We start from the raw sequence: 25,913 nt of genomic DNA on the forward strand, positions 1-25,913 counted from the left end.
AGTTAGTCTAGTATTTCAGCCTTTGCTGCAATATCTAATGCTAGCACTACTAGTGTCAGACATCCTAGAAAAGTCTAATACAAGTCCAAAACACGGGCAAAGAGTTGTCAATCAATGATGAAAATTCGCCTAACACTATGTTAATTATGCCGAGAGGCTATGAAATTAAATACTTCACCAATTGAAGATACGTCAAACAACCAGCAAAGTGTAAATTCCAAAATTCGAGCCGCTGCCAACCACAGTCCTACAACCACAGCTGGCAGAAACAAATTGAAGCTCTTTGCTTTGTTGTACCTTCTCTTGCACCCGAAAGTGGGCGAGGCATGTCGCCATAACCATAACAAACTAGCGGACCCGCAATTCCAACATTTTGAGCTGCTGGTTAAAAGAAACTAATAGCTATGTAATTACTTAAAGGTTATCAGACCACCCAACAGAAAGTAATTAAATAATAAAAACAAGAACCAAAAATAAATTATATAGAAATATGCCAGAAAAACTAAATAAATGGCATATGGGACACCGAAGTAATGCTTTACAAGAAGACTGGATAAGAAAAGAGACATTATGTGGAAAATGCAAGACAAGACTGAGGGAACATGGTATGAGTGTATTTGAGGAAATGGACTAAGAAAGGTTGAAAAATGTTTTAAATCATCAAATGCCAGTTTAACTTTGTACCAGGAAAATCAGCCGGAGGCAAACTTTATGAAGAGCTTAATGCATGACGAAACCATACACAAAAATAAATGTTATACTTCTGTAGATTTTTAGTAGGCATTTAACAGAGTACCAAGCTATAAATAGCAAATCGTAATAGATATCCAAATGATCTGGGGTGAAGACAGCAGAAGAAACATCCTGATTAGTTAAGAGGAACACTGGTGTCTACCAAAGGTGAGCACTTAACCCATTGGTATTTTTCACAGTAACAGATGAAGGTGCTAACACAGGAAAAATGGAAAGCTCCTAAGGGTAATGTTAGGTTCAAGGAAGGTTTTAGAAAAACATTACCTGGAACAGATGATGAGAACTGATAATCAAAGCAAGCAAAACTTAGGATATGGGGACAGGCAGGAGGAAAACAAAGGATAAGATGTGCTCTAGAAAGTGGCCATGTGGATGCTGTAAGCATGGTGTAGGTTAGCTGTCATATCATACATCGAATGTAAGAGATGGTGTTGCAAGAGATACTCAGAATAGCAAAGTTTAAATGGTGTGAGGGATCTTTTTATACCCAGTAAACACAAGAGCTAATAATGAAGACGTGGAGGAAGAGGGGGGATTGCATTCAGTAGAGGGAAAAACCTTGGAAGAGGCAGAATAGTTCTGTTATCTAGTTTAGGCTTGAATTGAGGGGGCCAGTCATGTAAGTAAATAGCAGCAACAATCTGAATATTGAAGACAGATCAATGGAATACTGAGTACTAGGATACATTTAAATTGCTTTTGCAAGACCTTTGTTACTGTTGACAGCAGACATGGATACAGAAAGAGAAACAGAAAAGGCATGGCAATAAACTTTAAGGCTGAATTGCCTTTGGAAGATCTTACTCCAGATGAGGATATAGCAAAGAAGTGGAAAGGCTAGAAAACAGATGATCAAGATCTCGAAGATGTGGTTTGGTCACATGGTAAAGAGGAGAAAGGAGGGTGCAAAGTGAGAGATGCAAGTGTTGAAGCTGGAAGATTTTTTCAAGTGCATTAACAAGGACCTGGACTAAGCGAACTTAGACTGTAAATGTGCAACACTGAAGAAAAATGAAGAAAACTCTCCAGAAAATGAAAGAATTGATTTAAGTCGTACTCTGGCTTTATGAAGTTACTATTAACAATTTAGTAGTTTAGTTAGAATCTATGTCGTCTCATATTCAAAGCTGCTCTCTTCTACAATATTTCCCTTACCATGGCCAAGCTTAAAGCTTCCTTTAGGTCTAGAATATCATATACTGTACTCATTTACTTCTAATGTAAATACATTATAGCCAACACATAATCAATTATCCCATTGACAATGAATACTGAAATAAAGTCTTATATTTGTTTAACAAAGCTAAATGACTTTATCAGTTTTAATTCTTCTGAAATATTTTGAATTTACAGAAATTTTAAGACAGGAAAGCAGTAATTAACCGCAATTTACTTTGAAATTTCAATTTTGGCATTTTACGAGGACTGACATACTATAAATGCCATTGTCTCTTTGAACTTTCACAAAATTCTAACTGTTACCTTTTTCTTTTATACTTGAGCACAATCACAGATATGCACATGCAGCCAGTGTCATTGTATAGAAAAGCAATTATACCATCATATTGTAGCTTTACAAAACTAAAAACATTAACAATTTAATTTGTACATTTTTCTTCTTATTGTTTCACAGAAACAAACCTCTTTATTCTCATTTGTGCCCAAACTTCCAGTTAAAAGCAGAGAAACCAAATATGTACATTATGTTATACATGGAAAAATGACGGTTACCATCTTATCTGTCATATCTGTCTGAGGACACAAGAAATGAACCAATCAGAGGAGCTGCAAGATGAAACTTCCAGTGATATTAGAATGGGGGACTGGAAAATTCACAAAGCAAAGAAGGAGCTGTATAAACGAAAGAAAGAAAGGATCATGAATAGGTCAATTACCTGTAAAATCTCATCTTAATTTTACTTACTGTGTATGGGCAACGATATACCAGGGTAACTAGCAAAGACAGTCAATTTCCAAGGACTTGTGTAGGTTTTTGTGGGCTCCAAACTTGAGAATTAGCCCTTTTGAACCCCAAAATTATATCAGTGACAATACTACTGTATTTTTATACACAACAAAACACATTTCCTTTCATTTAGACTACGTAATTTGGAACTAAGTAAAAAAAATGAGAAAACAGTACACGGTAACAAAGGGAACTTTGGGAACCACAAAGGATTTCAGAAGCTCAAGACAAAGAGTTCATCAGAAAAAGGACACCTAAGAAAAATACTTAACACCCAAAGCCAACGTGTATCAATTTTACTTATTAAGTTAAACCTATTCCTGATAGTGTCTTGTTTTATATTCAGTAACATCCACTCTATGGCCAAAATAGTGATAGTAGTCTGTTATTGAGAGGTCACATACTCACAATAATAAAACTTCGCCAAGCTGGTTTCAGCATCCACTGAAGCACCCAATTTCTCTACCATTGCTGGAAGCTAAGGCACAAGTAAAAATAAAAATGTTTGTAACTTGTGTTAATATGCTTGAACAAAATTACTAGCCAAGAGATAACATCTTTTAGGAAGTGGCATTGGAAAAATTTTGACAAATTCAAGTCTTCAAGACACTGGGTAAATTCCGTCTTCTTCAGATCTTGAAGTCATCTTGAAAACTTCAGCAAAATGAACCCAGAACCTGAAATACATTCATAATTTAGTAACAGATAAAAGATGGTAATCTTCACACCACTTTGTAAACTATTATTCAAGAACCTCAAAAATACATTTTACATATATGCTGAAAGATTTTGACGCAAAGTCCTGAGTAGATTTTGTGAATGCTTCTCATGATACACTTCTCTTACATAAAAAATATATGATATATTTAGTATTGCTATTACTATTATTGTAACTATCATGAAGTAGTTCAACAAGACCATTCATTTCTGTTTCTAACCTCCCAAAGGACTCACTCAAAGGACCAATGCAACAAAGAGGTTGAACAGTTTAGGACTTAAAGGTTTCAATTTTTGAAGGCTTGAATGATTGGCAGAGGTAAAAGACAGGTCACTGTGTTGTTGCACAATTACTCTACCAGAAAAAAGTTAAAATTTTATGGGTTATGTTGTGTTGATTACCTTTGGCTAATTCTTTGCCTTTTCCATTATCAACCCAGCAGTTTTCAATTTGTCCTCTGCTATCCTTGATGACTCAGACTGCTTTCACCAGGAAGGTTCATGGATCCTTACAGTAGAAGATTGTTTCCCTCTTCCATTGCTGTTCTGCCTTAAGGTCTGCCCTCTGTACAGGTCCAGGGTTTCCTGTTTAACTGGATCCCTGTTTCCTAAAAAAAGAAAAAATAATCTTAATCATCCTTAGCAACCCTAGTAGTTTAGCTTCTCCAGCCTCATTTCTCAAAATTCTCTGGCTGAGCCATAGGATACCCTAGATATGTGACTTAGTGATCTCTCTATATATAAGAGCTAATTACAATGCATCCAGATGCATTTACATATCTAAATTGTCTACAATCATTGTATAAGAAATTTCTTGCTGGATTCTCTTGCTGGATTCAGATCTGCCTGCAATGAAAGAAATGAAAGTTATGAAACTGTTATCGTAATTTTGTCCACTAAAAATTTTCATCTTAAAAATTATCCACAAATACATCTCTTGAGAAATTCCAAAAATATGTTTCCTTATTAAGTTCTGTTCTAACCAGAACATTTTTTCTATAACTATTTAAAGGATGATGATTCCAGTTGAACTCTTCATTTACATCAAATGGATCAAATATTACAAACACTGAAGAACAGGTTCAAAATTTCAGTTCATGTCCATTCATACGATATATAAACCTGTCATATTCCCAAACCGAGTACTGTAGTTAGAATTAAGTGCGATTAATATTCTCGACAACATTTCCCACTACAAGGGGAGCCCAGCCTCCTAAAATCAGAATTCCTCGCTCAGCTTAAATTACATGGAATGTTTGTTGGCACAGGATTTAATGGTTTACCTGGGTTCATTTTCTTCCTTAAGAGATTATAATAATAAATTTCAACATATTTTAAATGGCTACAGGAAAATGTAAAATAATTTATCAACCTTATTTCTCCTCGATTTTATACAAGAACCTTGCACTTTCTGTTACAGATAAAGTGTACAGCCAATGAGAAGCAATAATTCACAAAGGAACTTCTTTTTTTCTGGAAGCAATGAGGGCACCAACGTAACCCAGAGAGTATGTAAAGTAACAGTAATGCCTGAAAGTGAATGATGTCAACAAGGTGTTTGGTTATATCAAAAGAAAGTTGCTGCCATTTCTTAAATTCTTCAAAGTCACAATGGGTATATTAGTGTTTTTTTAACCTAAACATTTTAACTGAAGGCATAGGCAACTTTGTGATTGTTATCCTGTTTCATTTTATTTTTATTTCGTACAGAGCTCTGTACTTTGTTCCCCATAACTACAACCCGTAAGTACAATCATTTGAGTTACCACTATTTGTGGTTTCTGCTCATCACTGGGAGGCAAAATTAGGCTCAGGGGCAAAAATAACTAATATTTCTAAACGTGGCATGTTTATGTTATGTCAGTACAGTGTTCAGCATACTTGAAAAAATAAGTGCAATGCATAGTTTGTATTATTAGGAATCACTTTGTCTGAGTATTTTCCAGTCACCAAAAGTTATTGCTGGTGTTAAACAATTCTAAGCATAAGTAGTTTATTCAACTTTTTCTGCACAATAAAACATACGTGTGTAATCTTCAATGTGACCACAGAAGTTAGGTTATATCCACAAACTGAAATGAAAGGAAATGAATCCAGACCTCATTTTTCTAAGTCATTAAAACAAAGGATCCTAGTGCTTCAGGATAACCCTTAAGCGTAAATCACACTTTTTTCCTAATGTAAATAATTCACAAGAATTAACTGGTTCCCCAAGCTTAAAAATAATCACTCTCCTTTAACACGTGTGCCAGATAAGGGGTGACAAATCAGAATCTTGAAAGGCTTCTTAAACTGACTGGGCAAACGTTAGCAATGAGTAAAACCAAAGTCTGCTTCAACGGGTCACTTATCCCATGTGCAAAGCAAGTACTTCTGAATTCTGTCTGCATACTAAGTGTGTGCCAACAAAAGATGAAATAATGTCACTAAATGTTACAGCTAAGTCAACACAGCCGTCACAAAATTATAACAGCGCTGATACTCTCACACACAAATAACCAAATAAAAGAAGGTAGGAGATGCTGACGCACTCTTTCCTACCCATGGCACAAGATAAAACAAAAATACAGAACTGAACAACATTTGTATTCATATACTGTTTTTTTCTCACCATAATCTCATCCCTCAAAGGTCCTACAGCAATAACATCCAGCAAAACACCAGACACGACACATCTAGACTCTCTGAAAATGCAACAATTACTTTCTGTTTTTGGTCACTTCACGAAATTTGAATGAGACAGAATACAAAGCCTCCAAAAACTAAGTTACTTTAGGTACAACTAAAGTTGTTCAAAGGCACCAGCCCACTTGAATTTTCAATTTGAAATTATACCAAAACCAAGCTATTCAAACAGACCATAGGCAACTTATACTAGAAGCTGGCTTATGCTTTGCACAACTTGCAGCTATTCTACACAACTTACCAAGCTAGCTTGACGGGCTCTGCACTGTAATTTCTTATCTGCCGCTGTCCTGATCAACTTCTCCTCATCCTTCTTAAACTTTGTGCAAATTATCTTCCATCTGTACCATAATGTCATATTCAATGACACATGCTTTTTATGGGGTCACTAAAGCCAGCCCTCAAAGTCTATTGGGTTTAAAAAAAAACAACTTAGATGCAAGGAGTCACCGGAACGCTATCCAAAGCTACTAAGAAACCTTAACTCAAAAACAACAGTCCTCCCTCCCACATGAAAGGTGTCCCACCATCACCAGATGCTTAGAGTAGCATTTTACTGATTCAGTTTGTAACTGTCACTCATATTCTGAGGTTTCTTGTTTTGCATATATTTTTTCACTGGATTGCGGCTATTTCACAAGATATGGTGAAGTTGGATTACTAAAATTGATAGATGCACATGCTGCTTCCAATAACATAGCAGACAAGTAAACCAAAACAGATTTTTGAAAGATTTCATACTTCCTTTCATAAAACTGGTACTAAACTTTTCCCAAGATATAAGATGGACTGGGCCATACCTACCAGCTATTCCACTGAATGTTTTTAGCCAACATGACAGAATACTTAACTCATATAACATATGTCTCAACTTGTGTACAACATACTTAAAATTGTTTTAGTAAAAAAAAAAAAAAAAAAAAATTGCCTAAATTATAACAAAACTTTTGCACATCCCTGTATTATTGGCCAACATTACAAAATGTTACTAAGGAGACAAACAACCTGTATTTTGTAATATGATATTTTCATAATAAAATAAATTTTTGAACATACTTACCTGGTAGTTATATATATAGCTTAAGTCCCTGACGTCACGGCAGAATTTCAAAAACTCGCGGCAATCGCCGATCGGTAGTCAGGTGAACCACCTGTGCGCCCCTCTACCCAGGTACCTGGAACCATTCCAACTATTCCTCAGATCTTCCATGCCCCTAGTCTCTAGAGGGGAGGAGGGTGGGAATTTAATTATATATAACTACCAGGTAAGTATGTTCAAAAATTTATTTTATTATGAAAATATCATTTTTAAACATCTAACTTACCTGGTAGTTATATATATAGCTGATTGACACCTTTGGTGGAGGGTCAGAGACAGCCAACATCGTTGGAATTTTGCTTAAGGGTTAATAAACCAACTTAAGGTCCATACCTGGATTAAGGAAGCTGACTTCAATGAACTCCCTCATTTTGTCTGCTTTCCTTAAGAGGTCCAGCGATCCACTCAGGGGCTGAAGACCTCTAGGAGCTGCCAACCGGTGTACCAACCTCTATATGACAGACAACCTATAATACCCTTGTTCCGGAGCGCCACCAAGGAACAAAATGATCATCTGACTAAAATCAATGATTGTGAAGACTGCGTTCAATCTTCACAAACAACCATAAAATTTCAACCATTCCAAGGTAAGAACAAAGGGTATTGTTTTATGGAATTGGATTAAGGAAGCTGAGTTCAATAAACCCGCCTCATTATGTCAATTCCTTAAGAGGTCCAGCGACCCACTCAGGGGCTGAAGACCTCTAGGAGCTGCCAACCGGTGTACCAACCTCTATGTGACAGACAACCTATAATATTTTGTTCCGGCATCACCAAGGAACAAAATGATCATCTGACTAAAATCAATGATTGTGGAAGACTGCGTTCAATCTTCACAAACAACCATCAAATTTCAACCATTCCAAGGCAAGAACAAAGGGTATTATTTTATGGGATTGGATTAAGGAAGCTGACTTCAATGAACTCCCTCTCATTATGTCTGCATTCCTTAAGAGATCCAGCGATCCACCCAGGGGGCTGAAAATCTCTAGGGGCTGTCAACCGGTGTATAACCTCTATGTGACTAGACCTCCTCTCAATACCCTTGTTCCAGGCTCTACCAAGGAACTTTCATCCCAATGATTGCGGAAGACTGCGTCCAGTCTTCACAAACAACCATAAAAAAAAATTCTCAATTCCAAGGTAAGAAAAAGGGTATTGGTTTATGGGATTGTAGGGTATTCCCCCCTCCCATTACTGAATTAGATGCTATAAACGGGCACAGCGTATAGCAATCTTCGCATAATGTCTTGACTTGTTTTAGATAGTGAGAGGCAAATACTAACTTGCTTCTCCAGAAGGTCGTGTCCAAGATACTCTGCAGGGACCTGTTCTGTTTAAGAGCTACAGAGGTTGCTACTGCCCTGACCTCGTGCGTCTTTACTTTCAGAATCTTGTAGTCCTATCTCTCTACATTCCATATTTGCTTCTTTTATCAACTGTCTGATAAAATAAAACAGAGCATTCTTCGACATCTTACAGAGAGCTTTTTGACTGAGCACCAAAGCCCTTCTGAATTCCTTCTAAGTCCTTTGTCCTATCCAGGTAGAGCCTTAGAACCCTTACCTGGAATAGGACTCTCTCTCTCCTCCCCTGTTATGTCCGTTAGGTTCGGAATCTCGAACGTTCTGGGTCAGGGTTGTGATGAGTATTCATTTTTTGCAAGGAAGCCTAGTTGCAGTGAGCAGATTGCCTTGCCTTTATAAAATCTATATTCTTGCTGAGAGCATGTATCTCACTAACTCTTTCGCTGTGGCCAAACTGACCAAGAAAAGAGTTTTCATGGTGAGGTCCTTTAAAGATGCCCTCTGTAAGGGATCGAGAACCTACTCCCCATGAGGAACCTCAGGACCACGTCTAGTAGGTTCCATGCTGGTGAGTTCTCTATATAACAAATTTTCCTCTTACGGTGGTTACAGAAATATTGGAAGAGGACACATGGTTGTCCTTGCACCATCCTCTAAATATCTCCCACTTGGATTGGTATACCCTTAATGGTGGATAACCTCCTTGATTTCGATAGCACCAGCTGCCTCCTTCGAAAAACCTCTAGCTCTTGTGAGTTTTTGATAGTCTGAAAGCAGTTACTAGTAGTGCTTGTAGGTTTTTGGTAATATCTTTCCAAGTGGGGTTGTTTGAGTAGATCTACTCTCTGAGGTAGGCTACTCGGGATGTCCACCATCCAATCCAGAACCTCTGGGAACCAATCTCTTGTCGTTTAGTAAGGGGCCACAATGGTCAATCTCCGGTCCTCTCATGTGACACAAATTTTTTTCAGTACCCTGTGTATTATCTTGAAATAGGGAAATGCATACACGTCCAAGTTGGACCAGTCCACCAGGAACGCGTCTATGTATATAGCCCCGGGATCTGGTACTGGAGAGCAGTAAGTGTCCAACCTCTTCGTTTGCGCTGTGGCGAAGAGATCTATGCAAGGACATCCCCAAAGTCCTGATGTAGTCCTGATTCATCCATTCTTTGAGAGGACTTTATTTCCTGCTCAGAATGTCCGCCCTCACATTTTTTTCCCCTTGGATAAAGTGGGTTACTAGTTTTACATTCTCCTCCTTTGCCCAAAGAAGAGATTCTCTTGTTGTCTCGTATAGAGACCTGGAGTGAGTGCCCCTTGTTTGCTGATGTAGGCCAACGCTGCCGTGTTGTCGGTGTTGACCTGCACCTCTCTTTGTTCCCACTGTGTTCGAACTCCTGAGAGCTAGAAGGATTGCAGTTAGTTCCTTCTAATTGATGTTTAAATCCTCCTGCTCTCTGGTCCAGGAGCCCGAGACTTTTATTTCCTAGTGTTGCTCCCCATACTGAGTCCGGGATGTGTCGGATAACAACACTAGGTCTGGGTTCCTCTAATATAGAGAAGGGACCTCCTGGAGCTTGACGGGGACGTTCCACCACAGTAAATACGGTCTTATTGGTTCCGAAATGGGGATGCAATTGGTCTCCAGTTCTATTTCCTTGTCCCAGTTCCGATTTAGATGAAACTGTAACGGGCATAGAATTAACCTCTCAAAGGAGACAAACCGTTCCAGTGAGGAAAGGGTCCCCAGCAGACTCATCCATTCCTTTGCCAAGCATGACTGTCTCTTTATAAAGTTCTGAAATTTTCTTAAGGCTTGTCCTGTCTTTATAATAAACGGAAAAGCCCGAAAATCCTGACTCTGAATCTTCATCCTAAGGTATAGAACCTCTTGGGATGGGATCAGCTGAGATTTCTATCTGTTTATCAGTAGACCTAATTCTTTGTTAGATCCTCCAGGCAGAGTAATGCCAGTGCATCTTGCATCCTGAGCCAACTCCACGTCTTGGCTTCAATGATCTTGAAGCCTGACGCCCTGACTCCACGTCTTGGCTTCCAATGCCTTGACGCCCAATGCCTTGACGCGTCTTGGGTTCATTGACGCTTGTCATCATGATATTTCACTCTAGATGCTTGACGCCACTGCATCCAGCGTCTAGAGTTTCATTCACTATGTTCAGCGTCTTAAACTTCTGGACGTCTAGAAGCTTTAGTTGGACGTCTATTATCATTCTTCTGTTTTGCCTGGTTGTCACGCTTGCAGCTGGGAAGACAAAGTCTGCTGCATATTTTATAGTGAAGCTATATGCGGGGCTTCCTGCTGTTGGGGACAGGCTGGGGGAAGCCAAGCTACGGCAATTATTTCCTTCTCATCGTCAATAATGGACCGAGGATGGTATTCAGCAGACGAGTACCAATCCGAAGGAGGAAGAGGAGGATGTACGGAAGGCAGCACATTGTCCGCCACGCTCTTGCAGCCTGGTATCCTGACTGAACAGAACTGTCTACGTTTGTTCTTAGTAGGAGAGCTACCCTTGGGGCTGGAAGGGAAGAGCTCCGGCTGCTGCTGTGGCTACAATCTGTAGTCTATGAAGTGTTATCATGACGTCCCTCAATATTGGGTAACTTGCTTTTGAGAGGTCTCGGCTCCAGAGCCAGACGTCAACCTTGTCTGTTTAGGCCGAAACAGAGAGACCGAAACTATAAAACCTTTCCGTGGACGAACTTCAGAAAATTCTTGGAGATCAGGTGCATGGGGACGTGAAAATACGCATCCTGGAGGTCCAGTGAGGCCATCCAGTCATGCTGTCTGACCGCTGCTAGAACCGATTTTGTCGTTTCTATAGCGACCTTTGTTTATTGCACAAAAAAAGTTGAGTGCAATCCCGTCTAGCACCGGTCTCTAACCCCCCAAGCATTTGGGGATCAGGAATAACCGAATGTAGAATCCTGGGAATTCGGATCCTGAACTCTCTGTCTGGTCTCCTTTTGCAACATCATAGACACTTGTTGCTGTAGAACCTTTGCCTTGGTTCTGTCGTTGCATTTGGCAGAAAGGTCGAATTGTCTTGTTACTAGAGGGGGCCTACTCAGGCTGGACAGTCTGGCTCCTACCGCAGTCTGCAGGAGAAGAAAGGCAGGTCCTTCTTTCTTCCCTGTGTAGACCTCTTCGTTATCATTCATCTACCCGCCCTAGAGGAACCTCTATCAGAGGGCCGACCATGAAAGAGCTGAAATACCTGAAACACAGGAACCTCAGCCTTACTCTTTTTAGCGATGAAAGTCGGAGGTAGGACTTTTCTTGCTGTTTTAGATCTTAAATCTTACGTGGTTTTCTGGGCCAAAGATGAAAAGGCCTCTATACCAAACCTTGAGAGAAGGGGTGAGAGGAAAAAGAGGTATAAATCAATTCTGATTTTGATTGAACGTGACCCCATTAGCCAGGAAAGAGCAAAGATGGGCCCTTTTCTTCAGGAGTCCCGCTGAGAAAGGTGCAGTTGATTCGTTGGAACTATCTCCGAGTCCTTTATCCATACACGACATCAGATATATGAGGAAAAACAAAGGCTGTCTTTCATTGTTTCTCCTTCGAAAATGATATTTTTATGATAAAATAAAGTTTGTTCATACTTACCTGGCAAATATATATATAGCTGTATTCTCCGAAAGGGACCGACAGAAATTCAAAACTTACGGCACACGCAGATGGGCCAGGTGGTTAGTACCCATTCCCGCCGCTGGGAGGCGTCCTGGTATCAGGAACCATTCCCATTTTCTATTCAGATTTTCTAGAAACTAGAACTACTGTCTCCTGAGGGAGGAGGGCGGGTACTATGATTATATATATCTGCCAGGTAGTATGAACAAACTTTATTTTATCATAAAAATATCATTTTGTTCATGACACTTACCTGACAGATATATATATAGCTGAATCCCACCATTGGAGGTGGGAAGAGACAGAATAGGATTTAGGAAACAAAACTATGTAGGCGATTGACGCCTTGGTTCCTTACCTGTTAGCATTGCTGACTTCGTGATTACTGTCACCCAAGCCTGCTTCTGCTTTACTAGAAAACTCCAGCAAGGTAGAGACCTATAGAGCTGGTGGAATCTAGATGATCTGTCAACGGGGGCGAGACCACAATGTGACTAGACCATATGACCTTACTATGAGGGTAAGCGACAAACTAACAACCACCTGACCAAGCCTAGTTACGTTAAAAAGATTAACATAAACTAAGGACTGGGGCGACCACCACTGGTGGAGACCCAACAACCATAAAAACAACACAAAAAATATTAAAAACACACCAAAACAAAACTAAAGGAGAGGATGAGAGTCGCTTTCTGTTCCCAAGATCGTATTCTGGAAACGTAAGGCCCCAGCGCACAGCAATTCTCAAAGGACGTCTTTACTTCTGTGAGATAATGAGAAGCAAAGACCGAATTGCTTCACAAAAAAGTGGCACCCAGAATGTCATTGAGAGACTGGTTTTTCTGGAAGGCCACTGAGGTAGCAATGGCTCTCACTTCGTGAGCCTTAACCTTCAAAGTTCTCAAGTCTTCGTCTAGCACACTGGAATGGGCGTCTCTATGATAACACTTCGTAGAAAGAACGCCAGGGCATTTTCGAGAGAGGTATATCAGGCCTCTTAACGGAGCACCAGAGATTGCTAGAAGGACCTCTACAATTCTGGGTCCTCTGCAAATAAAATTTTAGAGCCCTGACAGGACACAGGGTTCTCTCAGGTTCTTGTCCAGTGATGTCCGTCAAGCCCTTAATTTCGAAGGACCTGGGCCAAGGGGAAGACGGGTTCTCATTCTTAGCAAGAAAAATAGGGCTCAGAGAACAGACAGCATCAGGGCCTCTGAAACCTATAATCTTGCTGAATAGCTTGAAGTTCACTAACTCTCTTCGCCGTCGCCAGAGCAGTTAGGAAAATAGCTTTCTTTGTTACATCTCTGAAGGAAGCAGAATTTAAAGGTTCAAACCTCTTGACATCAGGAATTTTAGAACAATATCTAAATTCCACGAAGGTAACTTAGGGAGGCTACCTTAGACGTCTCAAAAGACCTAAGAAGATCATGAAGGTCTTTATTGTCCGATAAGTTCAGGCCTCTATGCCTGAAGACCGTTGACAGCATACTCCTATAGCCTTTGATGGTAGGGACTGCCAGTTTCAAATCCTTTCTCAGATATAAAAGGAAGTCTGCTATCTGGGAAAGAGAGGTCGTGGTGGAGGAAATTCCCTTAAGTTTACACCACCTCCTGAAAATGATCCACTTGGACTGGTACACTGCGCTGGAAGAGGCTCTCCTGGCGTTAGCGATCGCCTTAGCCACTGGTCTAGAAAAACCTCTCGCTCTGAGCAACTTCTCGATAGTCTGTATGCAGTTAGACTCAGAGCGGGAAGGTTTTTGTGGTACCTCTCGAAGTGGGGTTGTTTGAGAAGATCTGTTCTCAAAGGAAGCGTTCTTGGATAGTCTACCACGAGAGACATGACCTCTGGGAACCATTCTGCTGAAGGCCAAAAAGGAGCGATTAAAGTCATTCTTCTCCCTTCTGAGGCTACAAACTTTCTGACGACTTCCCCAGAATCTTGAATGGGGAAAGGCGTACAGATCTAGACCCTTCCAGTCCCAGAGAAAGGCGTCTATTGCTAGGGCTCCTGGGTCGAGAACAGGAGAGCAGTAAAGGGGCAGCCTTGTGGTCCTTGAAGTCGCAAAAACGTCCACTAGGGGACGTCCCAAAATTTCAAAGATCCTGACACACTTCTGCGTTCAGAGTCCATTCTGTTGGCAGCAGCTGATGTTGTCGACTGAGAAGGTCGGCGCGAACATTCTCGACCCCTGCAACAAAACGAGTGAGAATCGTCACCTGGTGAGAATGTGCCCAAAGCAGGATCTCCTTGGCGATCAAGAACAGGGACCGGGAATGAGTACCTCCCTGTTTCTTGAGGTACGCCAGGGCCGTGGTGTTGTCGGAGTTGACTTGAATCAACCCGCCTGCAACTTGATCCTGGAAGAACTGAAGAGCCAGGAAAATCGCATTCAGTTCTTTGAGATTTATGTGCCAGGACACCTGTTCCCCTTTCCAGGTGCCTGACACTTCCTCCCCCCCTAGTGTTGCTCCCCATCCCGACATGGACGCGTCGGAAAACAACACTAGGTCGGGGCTCTGAAGATAGAGAGAGACCCCTTCTGCCAACTTTACAGGATCGAGCCACCACCGAAGATGGTCCTTGACAGAGAGAGAGATCCTGAGAGACTCGTTAAGTCCTCCTTGTTCTTCCAGTTGTCTGCAAGAAAGAACTGTAGGGGTCTGAGATGCAACCTCCCAGGGAAACAAACTTCTCCAGTGATGAAATGGTCCCCAGCAGACTCATCCATTCCCTCACCGAGCATGTTTCTTTCCCAGGAAGGCCGAAACTTTTACTAAGCAGTGCTGCTGACGTTCCTGGGATGGAAAGGCTCGAAAACCGCTGAATCCATCTGAATCCCCAGATAAAGAATGGACTGAGAGGGGATCAGATGAGACTTCTCTAAATTCACAAGAAGTCCCAGGGACTTCGTCAGTTCCAAAGTCGAATGCAAGTCCTCCAGACACCTTTGTTCCGATGTGGCTCGGATGAGCCAGTCGTCTAGATAGAGCGATATCCTTACTCCGGCAAGATGAAGCCACCGGGCAACGTTCCTCATCAGGACTGTGAAAACCATAGGAGCTGTACTCAGACCGAAACAGAGAGCTCTGAATTGGTACACTCTTCCCTTCAGGACAAACCTCAAAAACTTTCTCGATTGAGGATGAATGGGGACATGAAAATACGCGTCCTGAAGGTCGAGAGAGACCATCCAATCGCCTGGTCGCAGTGCATTGATAACCGACTGAGGCGTCTCCATTTTGAACTTCTCCTTGACGACAAAGTTGTTCAGTCTGCTGACGTCCAGGACTGGTCTCCACCCCCCCGACTGTTTTGGAACCAGGAAGAGACGGTTGTAAAAACCTGGAGACTCCAGATCCAGGACTCGCTCTATTGCTCTCTTCTGAATCATATCTTCCAGTAGATCTAAAAGGATCTGTTGCTTTTCCGGTCGGTAAGAAGGCGACAGATCTCTGGGAGAAGAGGACAGGGGGGGGGTTTTCGAGGAACGGGATCCTGTAACCTTTTGATCACATTGAGGACCAGGAATCCGCCCTCTTACTTTCCAGGCTTCCGAAAACAGGAGAAGCCTGGCTCCTACTGGTGTCTGGAGGTGAGAAAATCACTTCTTGCCCCTTTGGGAAGAAGGGCTCCGCCTCTGGAGAGACCTCTTCCTCATGAAAAAGGTCTAGAGGAGGAAGATCTCCTCCGAAAGGGCTTCTGTCTCTTCGGGGAAGTCTTGAAGAAGACGTAGAAGGACACTAGGACGTCTGGAAGATTGAGCAAGGAGATCCTGAGTAGCCTTCTCCTTAAGGCTGGAGGCGAGATCCTTGACAAGCGGCTGGGGAAGAGATGGCTAGAAAGAGGGGCAAAAGTAACTCAGCCCTCTGAACAGGAGAAACTGACTTGGCAGCGAAATTGCAGTACAAAGCCCTCTTCTTTAGGAGGGTTGTACCAAAATGAGAAGCCAGTTCATCAGCGCCATCCTGACGGCCTTGTCCATGCAGACAGTACACTGGACAGCTCCCCAGAGAAATAGAGTCCGGACTACGAGTCCTTAAGTCCAAGGCCCCCAAGCACCAGTCCAGAAAGTTAAAAACCTCCATCGACTTGAAGAGGCCTTTCAGATGGTGGTCAGTTTCAGAAAGAGTCCAAGACACCTTAGCTGAAGAAAGAAGAGACCTCCTTGACGCATCCACGAGGCTCGCAAAATCACCTTGAGAGGAAGAAGGAACTCTAGAGCCAATTTCCTCTCCGTCTCATACCACATTCCAGCTTTCCCGCACAATCTAGACGGGGAGAGCGAAGGAAGATTTCCTGAGACTTCCTATCTTCCATCCATGCATTGACCCTCTTGAGAGCTTTTCTTGTAGCCAACGAAGTCTTCATTTGTAGGAAGCCGGGCGATTTCCTCACCTTCGAAGAAGCTAACTGCGAAGGAGGGGAAAGAGGAGCAGAAGGCTGAAATTTATCAGGAAAAAGCTCCTTAAGCATACTAGCCAAAATCCTGTAGTCGGAGAAAGACGAAAGAGGGGGCTCTTGTTCAGCAGAGTCCGACTCCTGAGACAAATCCGCCTCTTCGACAGGAGCGACAGGAGAGTCTTCCGGGGCTAGAGAGAAACAAAGACCTTTGGGTCCAATTCGTCCCAGAGACCTCTTCTCGTGGGAAGAAGCAGCAGAAAATTCAGGAACAACTCGTACAGGAGCGTCCTGCCGAGCGTCCTGATGAGCGTCCTGAGGAGCGTCCTGACGAGCGTCCTGATGAGCGTCCTGACGAGCGTCCTGCTTCGAAAGCAGCCAGGCCCTGAAGAGCGCCCTGTCTTACAAGCTGCCGAGCGTCCTGACGGAGTCCCGACGAGCGAGCCGCCGAGCTTCTTGGCGAGAGTCCTGGAGAGCATCATGCAGGGATCGGGAAAAACGAGAAGCGTCCTGGTGGGCGTCCTGCCGAACGTCAAAACGAGAGCGAGAAGCAGGAGGAGAGGCAAGAAGAGCGTCTTGGCGCGAACTCTTACTAGCAGCAAGCCGAGCTGCAAGAGGAGCGTCCTGATCAACCAGCGAGTCACGACGGGGCAAGGAGAGCTGATGATCCGCAGAACGATGAGGGTGACTACGAGAAGCCGCAGGGGGAGAGACAAACGAAGAGAAGGAGAGGGAGACCTCTTAGATCTTTTAACTGGCAGCGACAAATCCTTCACGGCGCCACGAGGTTGCTTCTCCTTAGCAGCGAGAAGGGAAGCTAACTGCCGCTGCATATCTTGGATAAGACGCTTAGAAGGAGAGGAAGCCCTCTCAGGAGAAGGGCTGCTCTATGAGAAGAAGAGGGGAAGGAGACGTCCTCCTCCTTCTACCAAGAGCGACAGGGCTCTCTTCTTGGTGCGGCTGGGACGTTCAGCAACGTCCTCCTCCGAAGAAAACCTGGTCCTCTTCTGCGGCGGCAAATCTCGCAGCCAGTCGGGAGAAGATTCTAAGGCACGAGAAAGAGGAGAAGAAGCGTCCTCTTCAACGCGGCTCCTCTTGAAAGGACGAGAGTCCAACCGAGAACGTGACCCCTTAAGTGGAGAGGACGCCTCGGAGGACGAAAAACAATCCTTAAGGATCCGTGCGCGAAAGCACGATCCCTGGCAGCCTGGGAGACGTCAACAAGGCCTGCCGAAGGGACGCCAGATCGGTGGGGTCCCTGTAACCCTCTTTGCGGCTTTCGACATGCCCATTCCTAAGTCCTGGGAGTTCGGCAGAGGTCTAGACCTAGAGGCATTATAGGGCCGAACGCCCCCTCCACAACACTGGGGATCACTACACTTCACTGCACTTTCGATCGCCAACACCTTAGACTCCAAGGTACGAATGGAGTTCAAAATCTGCTTAGTGGGCATTACCTTCCGCAGACGCAACCACAGGGTTAGAAGGCGACTCTACAGGAAAGGAGAATCATTAGTAGGGTTAACAGGAGATAAATTTAATACCCTGACTCCCACCTACCGACACACTCCTGGAGGAAGACCTACACGATCACGCTCTAGCTTGCGAACGAAGAAAGTACGCCTTCCAATCAGAATCAGGCAACGATTCACACTCCTTGCAGCGATCATCCAACATACAGACATGCCCTCTACATCTCATGCATACTGTGTGAGGGTCAATGAAGCTTTCGGTAGCCTCACCTTACACTCCTGAACAACACACACCCTGAAACTAGCAGAACTAGAACCAGACATCTGTGAGTTCAAGGAAAAGCAAAACCAAAATCAAAACAGTCCAAAGAAGCGTATGCCTATCCACAAAGCCAAAGTCCAAATACCAAAAGACAATCAGAATACTTAGTGGAAAAAGTTCCCTGAAATCAAGATCTGGAGGTATTGACAACAGGTGTTGACAATCGGCGACAGAGAAAATCTGAATAGAAAATGGGAATGGTTCCTGATACCGCCTCCCAGAAAGGAAATGGTACTAACCACCTGGCCCATCTGCGTGTGCCGTAGTTTTTGAATTTCTGTCGGTCCCTTGGAGAATACAGCTATATATATATCTGTCAGGTAAGTGTCATGAACAAAGTATTCATTCTTTCGTAAATGCTGCCCTCTTAGACGCCTTCACAAGAGTAAATTCTGAAGGCGGGAACGAGGAGCAGTCAGGATAAATTCTCTGGAAAAATTTCCGAAAATATCTTCATAAGCCTTTTCAAGTCTGATAAAAGCTGATGGCCTTTTATATTGTCTTCGTCAGAAATTTCTACAATAGGATTCACAGGAGAATGCGAGATATTATCATTCTCTTCTTCCGATTTTACGAAGACGGAAGTAGCGACGTCTTTCAAAATATCATCTTGACGCCTGGCGCCCTGGCGTCCAGTCTCTTGACGCCTGGCGTGTTGGCGTCCATTTTCTTGAAGCTTAATGTCTTGGCGTCCAGCTTCATGACGCCTGACGTCCTGGCGTCTAACTTCTCGACACTTGACGTCCAGGCGTCCAGCTTCTCTACGTCTGACATCCTGGCGTCCAGCTTCTCGACGCTCGACGTCCTGGCGCTCCAGCTTTCGACGCCCGACGCCCTGGCGTCCATACGACGCTCTAATTTTCGCCCTGTCCCGTCAAACCTAGAGGTTACTTGAGAACTGGCCGCCTGTGCGACATCGGTCAAAAGCTTCCTCCGGTTGACGTACAGCAACCAATGGACGAAAAAACACTTTAACCTCGCCTTTCCTATGGCGAGGTGAGCGTCCTGGGAAACGCCAACAGGTACGCTCGAGGGGACGACTGCTCGGTAGCTAAAGCCTCTTGCCTCCCTTCGTCCTGTCGACTTTCCTTCTCACAGGGGGTTGGTGAGCTTGGAAGAGGTCTAGGACTAGGAGCACAACAGGACCGAGCGGTCGCACCCTCCACTGCACTTGCACCAACAACATATTAACACTTGTATTTTTAGATCTCTTATTATCGATCACATATTATCCTGTCTTCTGAGAGGGATTTTACCTGCGGAGCCAGGGTCTGAATGGCAGCCAACAAATCATTAAGTGTTGGGTCCTTACCTGTTTCAGTAGGGGGTTCAGAGACTACCACTACGGGAGAAGGATCAATAGGATAGTTATCAAGGGGGAAAAGAATTAACTATTCCTGGGAATATCTGGAAGAGTGAGAAACAGTACTCTTGAGCTCTTCTGAGCCGGTCTTTCATTCCTGTTCTTCAGACATACTAAGTGGGGATCCAAGGAGACTTTAGCAAGTCGCTTGCATCCCCACACACACATTTTCACACTCGATGAAGTCAGATATGTTATAAGAAAATCCAAAAGCGAACAAGCCGAAGCCAAGCCAAAGTGTACTTCACCAAAATAAGTTGCGAAAAAACACAGGCTACGAGCGAAATTCCATCGATGTTACCGACACAGCGGCAGGGAAGATCTGAGGAATAGTTGGAATGGTTCCAGGTACCTGGGTAGAGGGCGCACAGGTGGTTCACCTGACTACCGATCGGCGATTGCCGCGAGTTTTAAATTCTGCCGTGACGTCAGGGACTTAAGCTATATAACTACCAGGTAAGTTAGATGTTTTAAAAAGGAGTGGATTCTATCAACAGGCCTAATTCATGGCTATATTTTTCATCATAAACAAGGAAGGGGACATCATCTACAGTGGATAACCCCATACTCATTGAGCCTAAGCATAGTAGGTCAATGTGCTGCTGCAGGATATAATTTGAAATAAAAAAAAATGTAGAAACAAACGCAAACTGGAGTTACTTTTAAAATAAACAAGTGAATTAAGATATGTACTGGGTCAGTTTTTAGTGTGAAGCTAAAGCCTAAGCAAACATATTTAGAAACTCACAGGGGTCACCCAAAGAATTCAAAATATGACCAAGGTAAATTTAAATAAGCTGGACAACTTAAAGGTGGAGAGATGCCAGAGGGAGTGATCGACAGGTAAAAGACTGAAAGAAGGAAGCTGGCCCTAAGAAGGGTCAATGAAAAGAACCTTCAAATAAAAAACACAGTAAGCCGTGCCCTCTACAGGGAGAAACAATCACATTCAACAAAAGACATAGGGATCAACTGCCAATAAAACAAGAAACTGCTGGTGAGCACTATGGATGAGAAAACCAGTAACTCTGGTAATCAATCTACCAAATGGATGATCTGAAATATACCACACATAAACAAGCTGACACTCTATAAACAGAGTATGACAGCATCTCAGGCTCCCCAGGCTCTCATCCCCCATTGTACATCCCAACCTTAGTACTTTAATCGTGAAAAGCTTTGATGTGTTTATGATATTTAGCCTCTTAAACACCTGAACCACGAAAATATCTATGCCTTTTTAGCCACTTCTTTTTTTCATTTCAAGATCAAAAAGGACCACGAGATCCTCAACAGAGCTGAAATTGCACAACACCCTATAATGCTAAGAGAGACTGCTACACCACCAAGGACAAACTGCTCCTTCCACAAGATTTACCTGCATGAACTTGATTCAATTAAATGTACAGCACTCTAGAATAAGGCCCAGCATGTAAACCATCATGAAACAAAAAAGTGAGGGTGACATCTGGACTTTAACCTCCTTTTAATACCTGTACTTATCTCCACTCTCCTTACCATCTTTATTAATCAAGAGCAGTTGGCCAGCTCAGGACCAAGAAATCAAGAGCAGGATGAAGGAAAATGATATGGCCTAACAATGAATGAAGCGACAGAATTTCCCTTAAAGGAAATGAGGGCATAAAACAAGAAAAGCAAAAGCAGGAGCAGAATTCCCATGTCTGGCTGCAAATGGTTAATATTTCCACGAAGAAAGTGTGGTAGAAAGAGGTCCAACAAGCATTACTAGGTCACCTGACCTATGAAGGAATGTAACTGACATTGTAATTTTACTTTTACTTCACAGGTAGAGTATTTTTATAATTCCCCGGGTCATCTCGATCACAACAATAATCATTCAATGCAGTTCTGAGGTTAGGCTATACGTCCTAAATTCCTGTGTCAATTACAAAACACAGCAGCGAACTTCATTTCAGGCACGGTAGGGAGCCTCTACTTCTAAAATGAAGTTCTAGCTTGCACCTACAGCAGGAGCCATTTCCAATTACATACATCGTACATGATATTATTTTCATATCTTGCGTGACAGCTAAATCTACCTTGCAGTGTTGCACACTGGGAGAAGGCTGCTACACTGCATTTCATTATTACCAATATCTCTTCATATCAAAAATACCCTCAACTAGTACTGAAACAATGAGCATGTGGATTTACAGAAATAACTGAAGCCATACTATGACTGGGAATTACCTAGTGCTATAAAATTCCTACTGTTCACAGAATGCAAAGCTGATCCAGCTACAAAAGCTATTTGTAGATCACCTTGCAAGTAGCAAGACTATTTGTTTGCCATTAATGTTATACACAGTGCCGTTATTATAGCTCTTGCACTTTTAATGAAACATAAGGAACTTGATCTAAAGCTCAACCAAAAGGTCTGAGGTAACCCCCATGAGTAAAACTGAATTAATAATTATAATGCACAAGCATGCCAATCAGGCACAAAAAAAACTTTAAGAACCATTTCTGTTGGTCTGAAGTCAAAATCCACCAGCAATCCACTGACTCACGATGCCAATAACCAGTTATCTCCTCGAAGCTATAACTATCCAAAAATCACCAACTAGTCTAGCCTGTGATAACATCAATCCTCCGTCTTTACCTGAGGAGAGTCAAAACCATCCTCCTCTCAAATATGTATTTTGATATCAGTTATATAATGTGGTGGATTGTACATGGCATAATTATAAAAACTGAAACCCATGATTGTGATGGACAAGGTATACAGATTATATTGTACTACTGTATCTGAGGAGATTGGTTAAATGGTTCTTACCCTAAATCAGACAACCAATTATGGAGCCTATGATGACACACCAGTCACAAATTGTGTCATGGAAATGCCGATGTAAGTAAGTCACTAATGAGGACCCTGAGAAACCACAATGAAAGTACAGCTAATTTCAATATTTAATTAATAACCATACATATATATGAGCAAAAAATATCTACAGCAATTTTCACAGCTTGATAGTTCCCAATCTGCACCTCAAGATGTGTGTTTGGTATACAATGACAAAATAGAGCTATTCATCTGATACATCACTGAAGATCAGTGTCCGTCTTAGACACTCTAATGCAGTAGCACCTCAACTTATCAGACACTTGGGGATCTGGCTTTCTTTAAAAAAAAGTAATAAACGTGTATTGATTCAATTTGCTAATCCCTGATATTTAATTGTTTATCACCTTTTCTTTAACTTGCTTCTTTTTCGCAGGCTGATTTCCCTTTGGAGCCCTCTTGGGTTTACAGTTTGCTGGCACTGCCTATAAGGGTTTTCAGCTGAAGATTTAAAGAAGAAAAAGCGTCTGCCTGCACTTCCAGTATTTTCAAGATATCTTCCAGCTAACAATAATTCCACTTAGAATTCCTAACAAACAAACCTTTGTACACAACCCAACATTCAATTTATGAAAATGATTTAAAGAAGTTTATATCTTCTAAAACTGTACTTATACTTAATTCAATATTATTTTAAACTAGCCTTCACAGGCTGTAAGCTTAAGATTTTCATAATAAAAAAAACCCCTCCCTGTGGATTGTTGTTCTCCTCAACTTGTTCCCCTTAGGCTAATAGTAACTATTTTACTAATTCAACCTAGTTAAAAAAATCAAAATCTATTAATTTCTTACTTTAAAACAAATGGCAGACATTTGAAGGTGCAGCATTGCCTGTATGTCTCACAGCAATGCCCTTGTCTGAGATATATTTAGATGGGACCAAGCACCTGAAGCATCGGTCAAAATGCATTATTATTGCTTTAACCCCATTATTATATTTAGGACTCGGAAATATAATTTTTCATTTTAATGAGTACTTTTGGAGATCGTGGACCCCAACCTTATATCCTACAATTTGGGGACCACAGTGGGAAAGCAAGGTTTTTTGGGGGGAAGAAGACAAAACAAGTGAAATACAAGGACCTTAATCCCATTGATAGTTCTCATCCAGATTAAGGTAAGTACATGGAATGTTTTTTAAGCTAGGCTAATATTATGCTCTAGGATTAAGACCTGGTACTCTAGGCTAGGTTACGTGAGGTGTGGTTGGTTAGGTAATTTCAACAACGAAACGAACGTCAGAAACGTTCGAAGCACTCATTAAAAACAATATAAATTATATTTCAAATTCCAAAATGTGACAATGGTTTTAAAAGTAAACTTTACACTAAATGCAACCTAAAAATTTTGTAAAAAATTACGTTTTCTCTGATCAAATACCTTAAAATAAATCATTCATATCAGGCATACACAATTTTAAATTTGCTGTTAAAGCTAGGCAAAATATAAAGCTTGAAACATATTTACAATAGCATGAACAAATTGCGTGTGGCTACAGGCCTATGTCTGAGAAATCAACTAGGGCCTAAATTGACATCTAGCCTATGTACAAGCTAGCAAAACCTCAGTAAAATCTGAGCTAAATGCACGGACTATACCTTGAAATTGATTTTCCTATACTTTCAGTGTTTGCTAATGAAGGAGGTGGTGTTGTTTGTTATTGTTTCAGCTTATTAACTCCATCTACTCAGCATGGTTGGGGACCCTTTGGGGAAAACAGGGTTTGGGTCTGGAAAAACGTTAGAGAAAGACCAAACTGCCATGTTATTTGTTATGGATGGATGTATGATATTTAGGGCAAAAGCCCAGGCACTTCTCTGCAAGCACAAGTCATTAGGGAGCCATATGTTTAAGAAGGGATTGGCTAAGGAAACTTATAACAGGAATTACACTAACCTAACCTAACCCAGCAGGCCGTGTTACTAAGCCAGGGGCCGGAGATCCCAGGTGAAGGAAACTCCACTTTTTACCAAAACCTCCCCTATAACACTGCACATGTGCGATAGCATTCCAGGCTGGCCAGCATACAACTTCTGAGGTTAATTACAGGTAATTAGAGTCAACCGACAAAAAATAACAGTAAATTCTTGATAAGCAACCAAAATACTATAGGAATAATCAATTTCCAAAGCAATAATCCATGTTGAGCTGTTGCTTAGTTCTACCGGCTCCTCCATTATCGTTTACTCAAAACCAGTAGGCCTAGCTCTTGGTGGTAGGCCTCAAGTTCTAGGCTCAATACCTACCATCCAGCTTAATTGGGCGTTTCTTTTTAAGTGACTACACCCCTACTATTTCTAAGAAACACAAGTATTAGGAAGAAGTCTCACCATTAACTTAGCATTCGTCGCCTTGTCGGGACAGGATCAGGAAGCCATGACAGTTGTAGATTGAGGCATTTGAGCAGCCATGATTAACAGTTGTCAGTTATAACTTTCTTATTTTGATGAGGATAGAGGAGAACATTTCAGTCCACTGTATCTTAGTGTGCCTAACCCAAATGAATGCTTATAAAATATACAACAAAACCCCTAATCCTGTGGCTTTAAAAGAGAGTTGGCACCACCTGTAGTGGTAGAAAAAACTTTAGTAGGTTTAGGTAATGATTCTTCAAAAAAAAGCAGCAGCGCCAATATGAATTCCATTTCGATATTTTCCACCTTCGATCAGCGTCTGAGATATTTATTCATTTCAAAGTGAAAGTTCTTCGAGTTAGGTACCAATAATTGATAATGCGAAAAAGAGACCTTTAGCTTAACGTTCAAAGGGATTTTGAAAATTGAACACTTGAAAACTTGTGAAAACATCGTCCGCTAGTTTCCGAACCGCTAAATTGCGCGTGTGTGTGTGTGTGTGTGTGTGTGTGTCTGTGTAAAGGCAAGAATCCTGAGCGGAAATTTATGCTGGAATGCGCTCAAAATCATCAAACTTTGGCGACTGGAAGGAATTTTATTCGCATTTCCAGTTTTCAATGTATTTATTCATTTGGCATCATTTTTATGTTGCATAATGAAGTGGGCTGCGTAATATATTCGAAGACACTTCACGGAAAATATCAGAATATCACGATATACAAAATTCACAGAAATCTATTCATCAACTCGTGTCATTTCAAACGAGGTTGGGGATCAGCGTGTTATATGTAAGGAAACTTACATATAATTGGACACCCTCGATATATGTTTTTTTTATAAAAAAAAAATTTACACTTCTCGCATGCTTAGAAAATATTTTTGTTCTATCTGTCATTCTAACCTACTTATTTGGTCCTGAAGATGAAGAATTTTTACCAAACATGCAT

General features: G+C 41.9%; 1 long non-coding RNA gene across 1 annotated transcript; it reads right to left on the bottom strand.

Annotated features, from left to right (window-relative positions):
* Nucleotides 1–427: 427 nt before the first annotated feature.
* On the bottom strand, nucleotides 428–24,999 carry LOC136840355 (uncharacterized). Its single transcript, XR_010853601.1, has 3 exons — nucleotides 24,943–24,999; nucleotides 3,839–4,044; nucleotides 428–3,396 (listed from the first exon to the last, which is right to left on the bottom strand). It is a non-coding gene; the product is annotated as an uncharacterized lncRNA (long non-coding RNA).
* Nucleotides 25,000–25,913: the final 914 nt, after the last annotated feature.

The sequence above is a fragment of the Macrobrachium rosenbergii genome, chromosome 7 (assembly GCF_040412425.1).
Source record: "Macrobrachium rosenbergii isolate ZJJX-2024 chromosome 7, ASM4041242v1, whole genome shotgun sequence".
NCBI lineage: Eukaryota > Metazoa > Arthropoda > Malacostraca > Decapoda > Palaemonidae > Macrobrachium > Macrobrachium rosenbergii.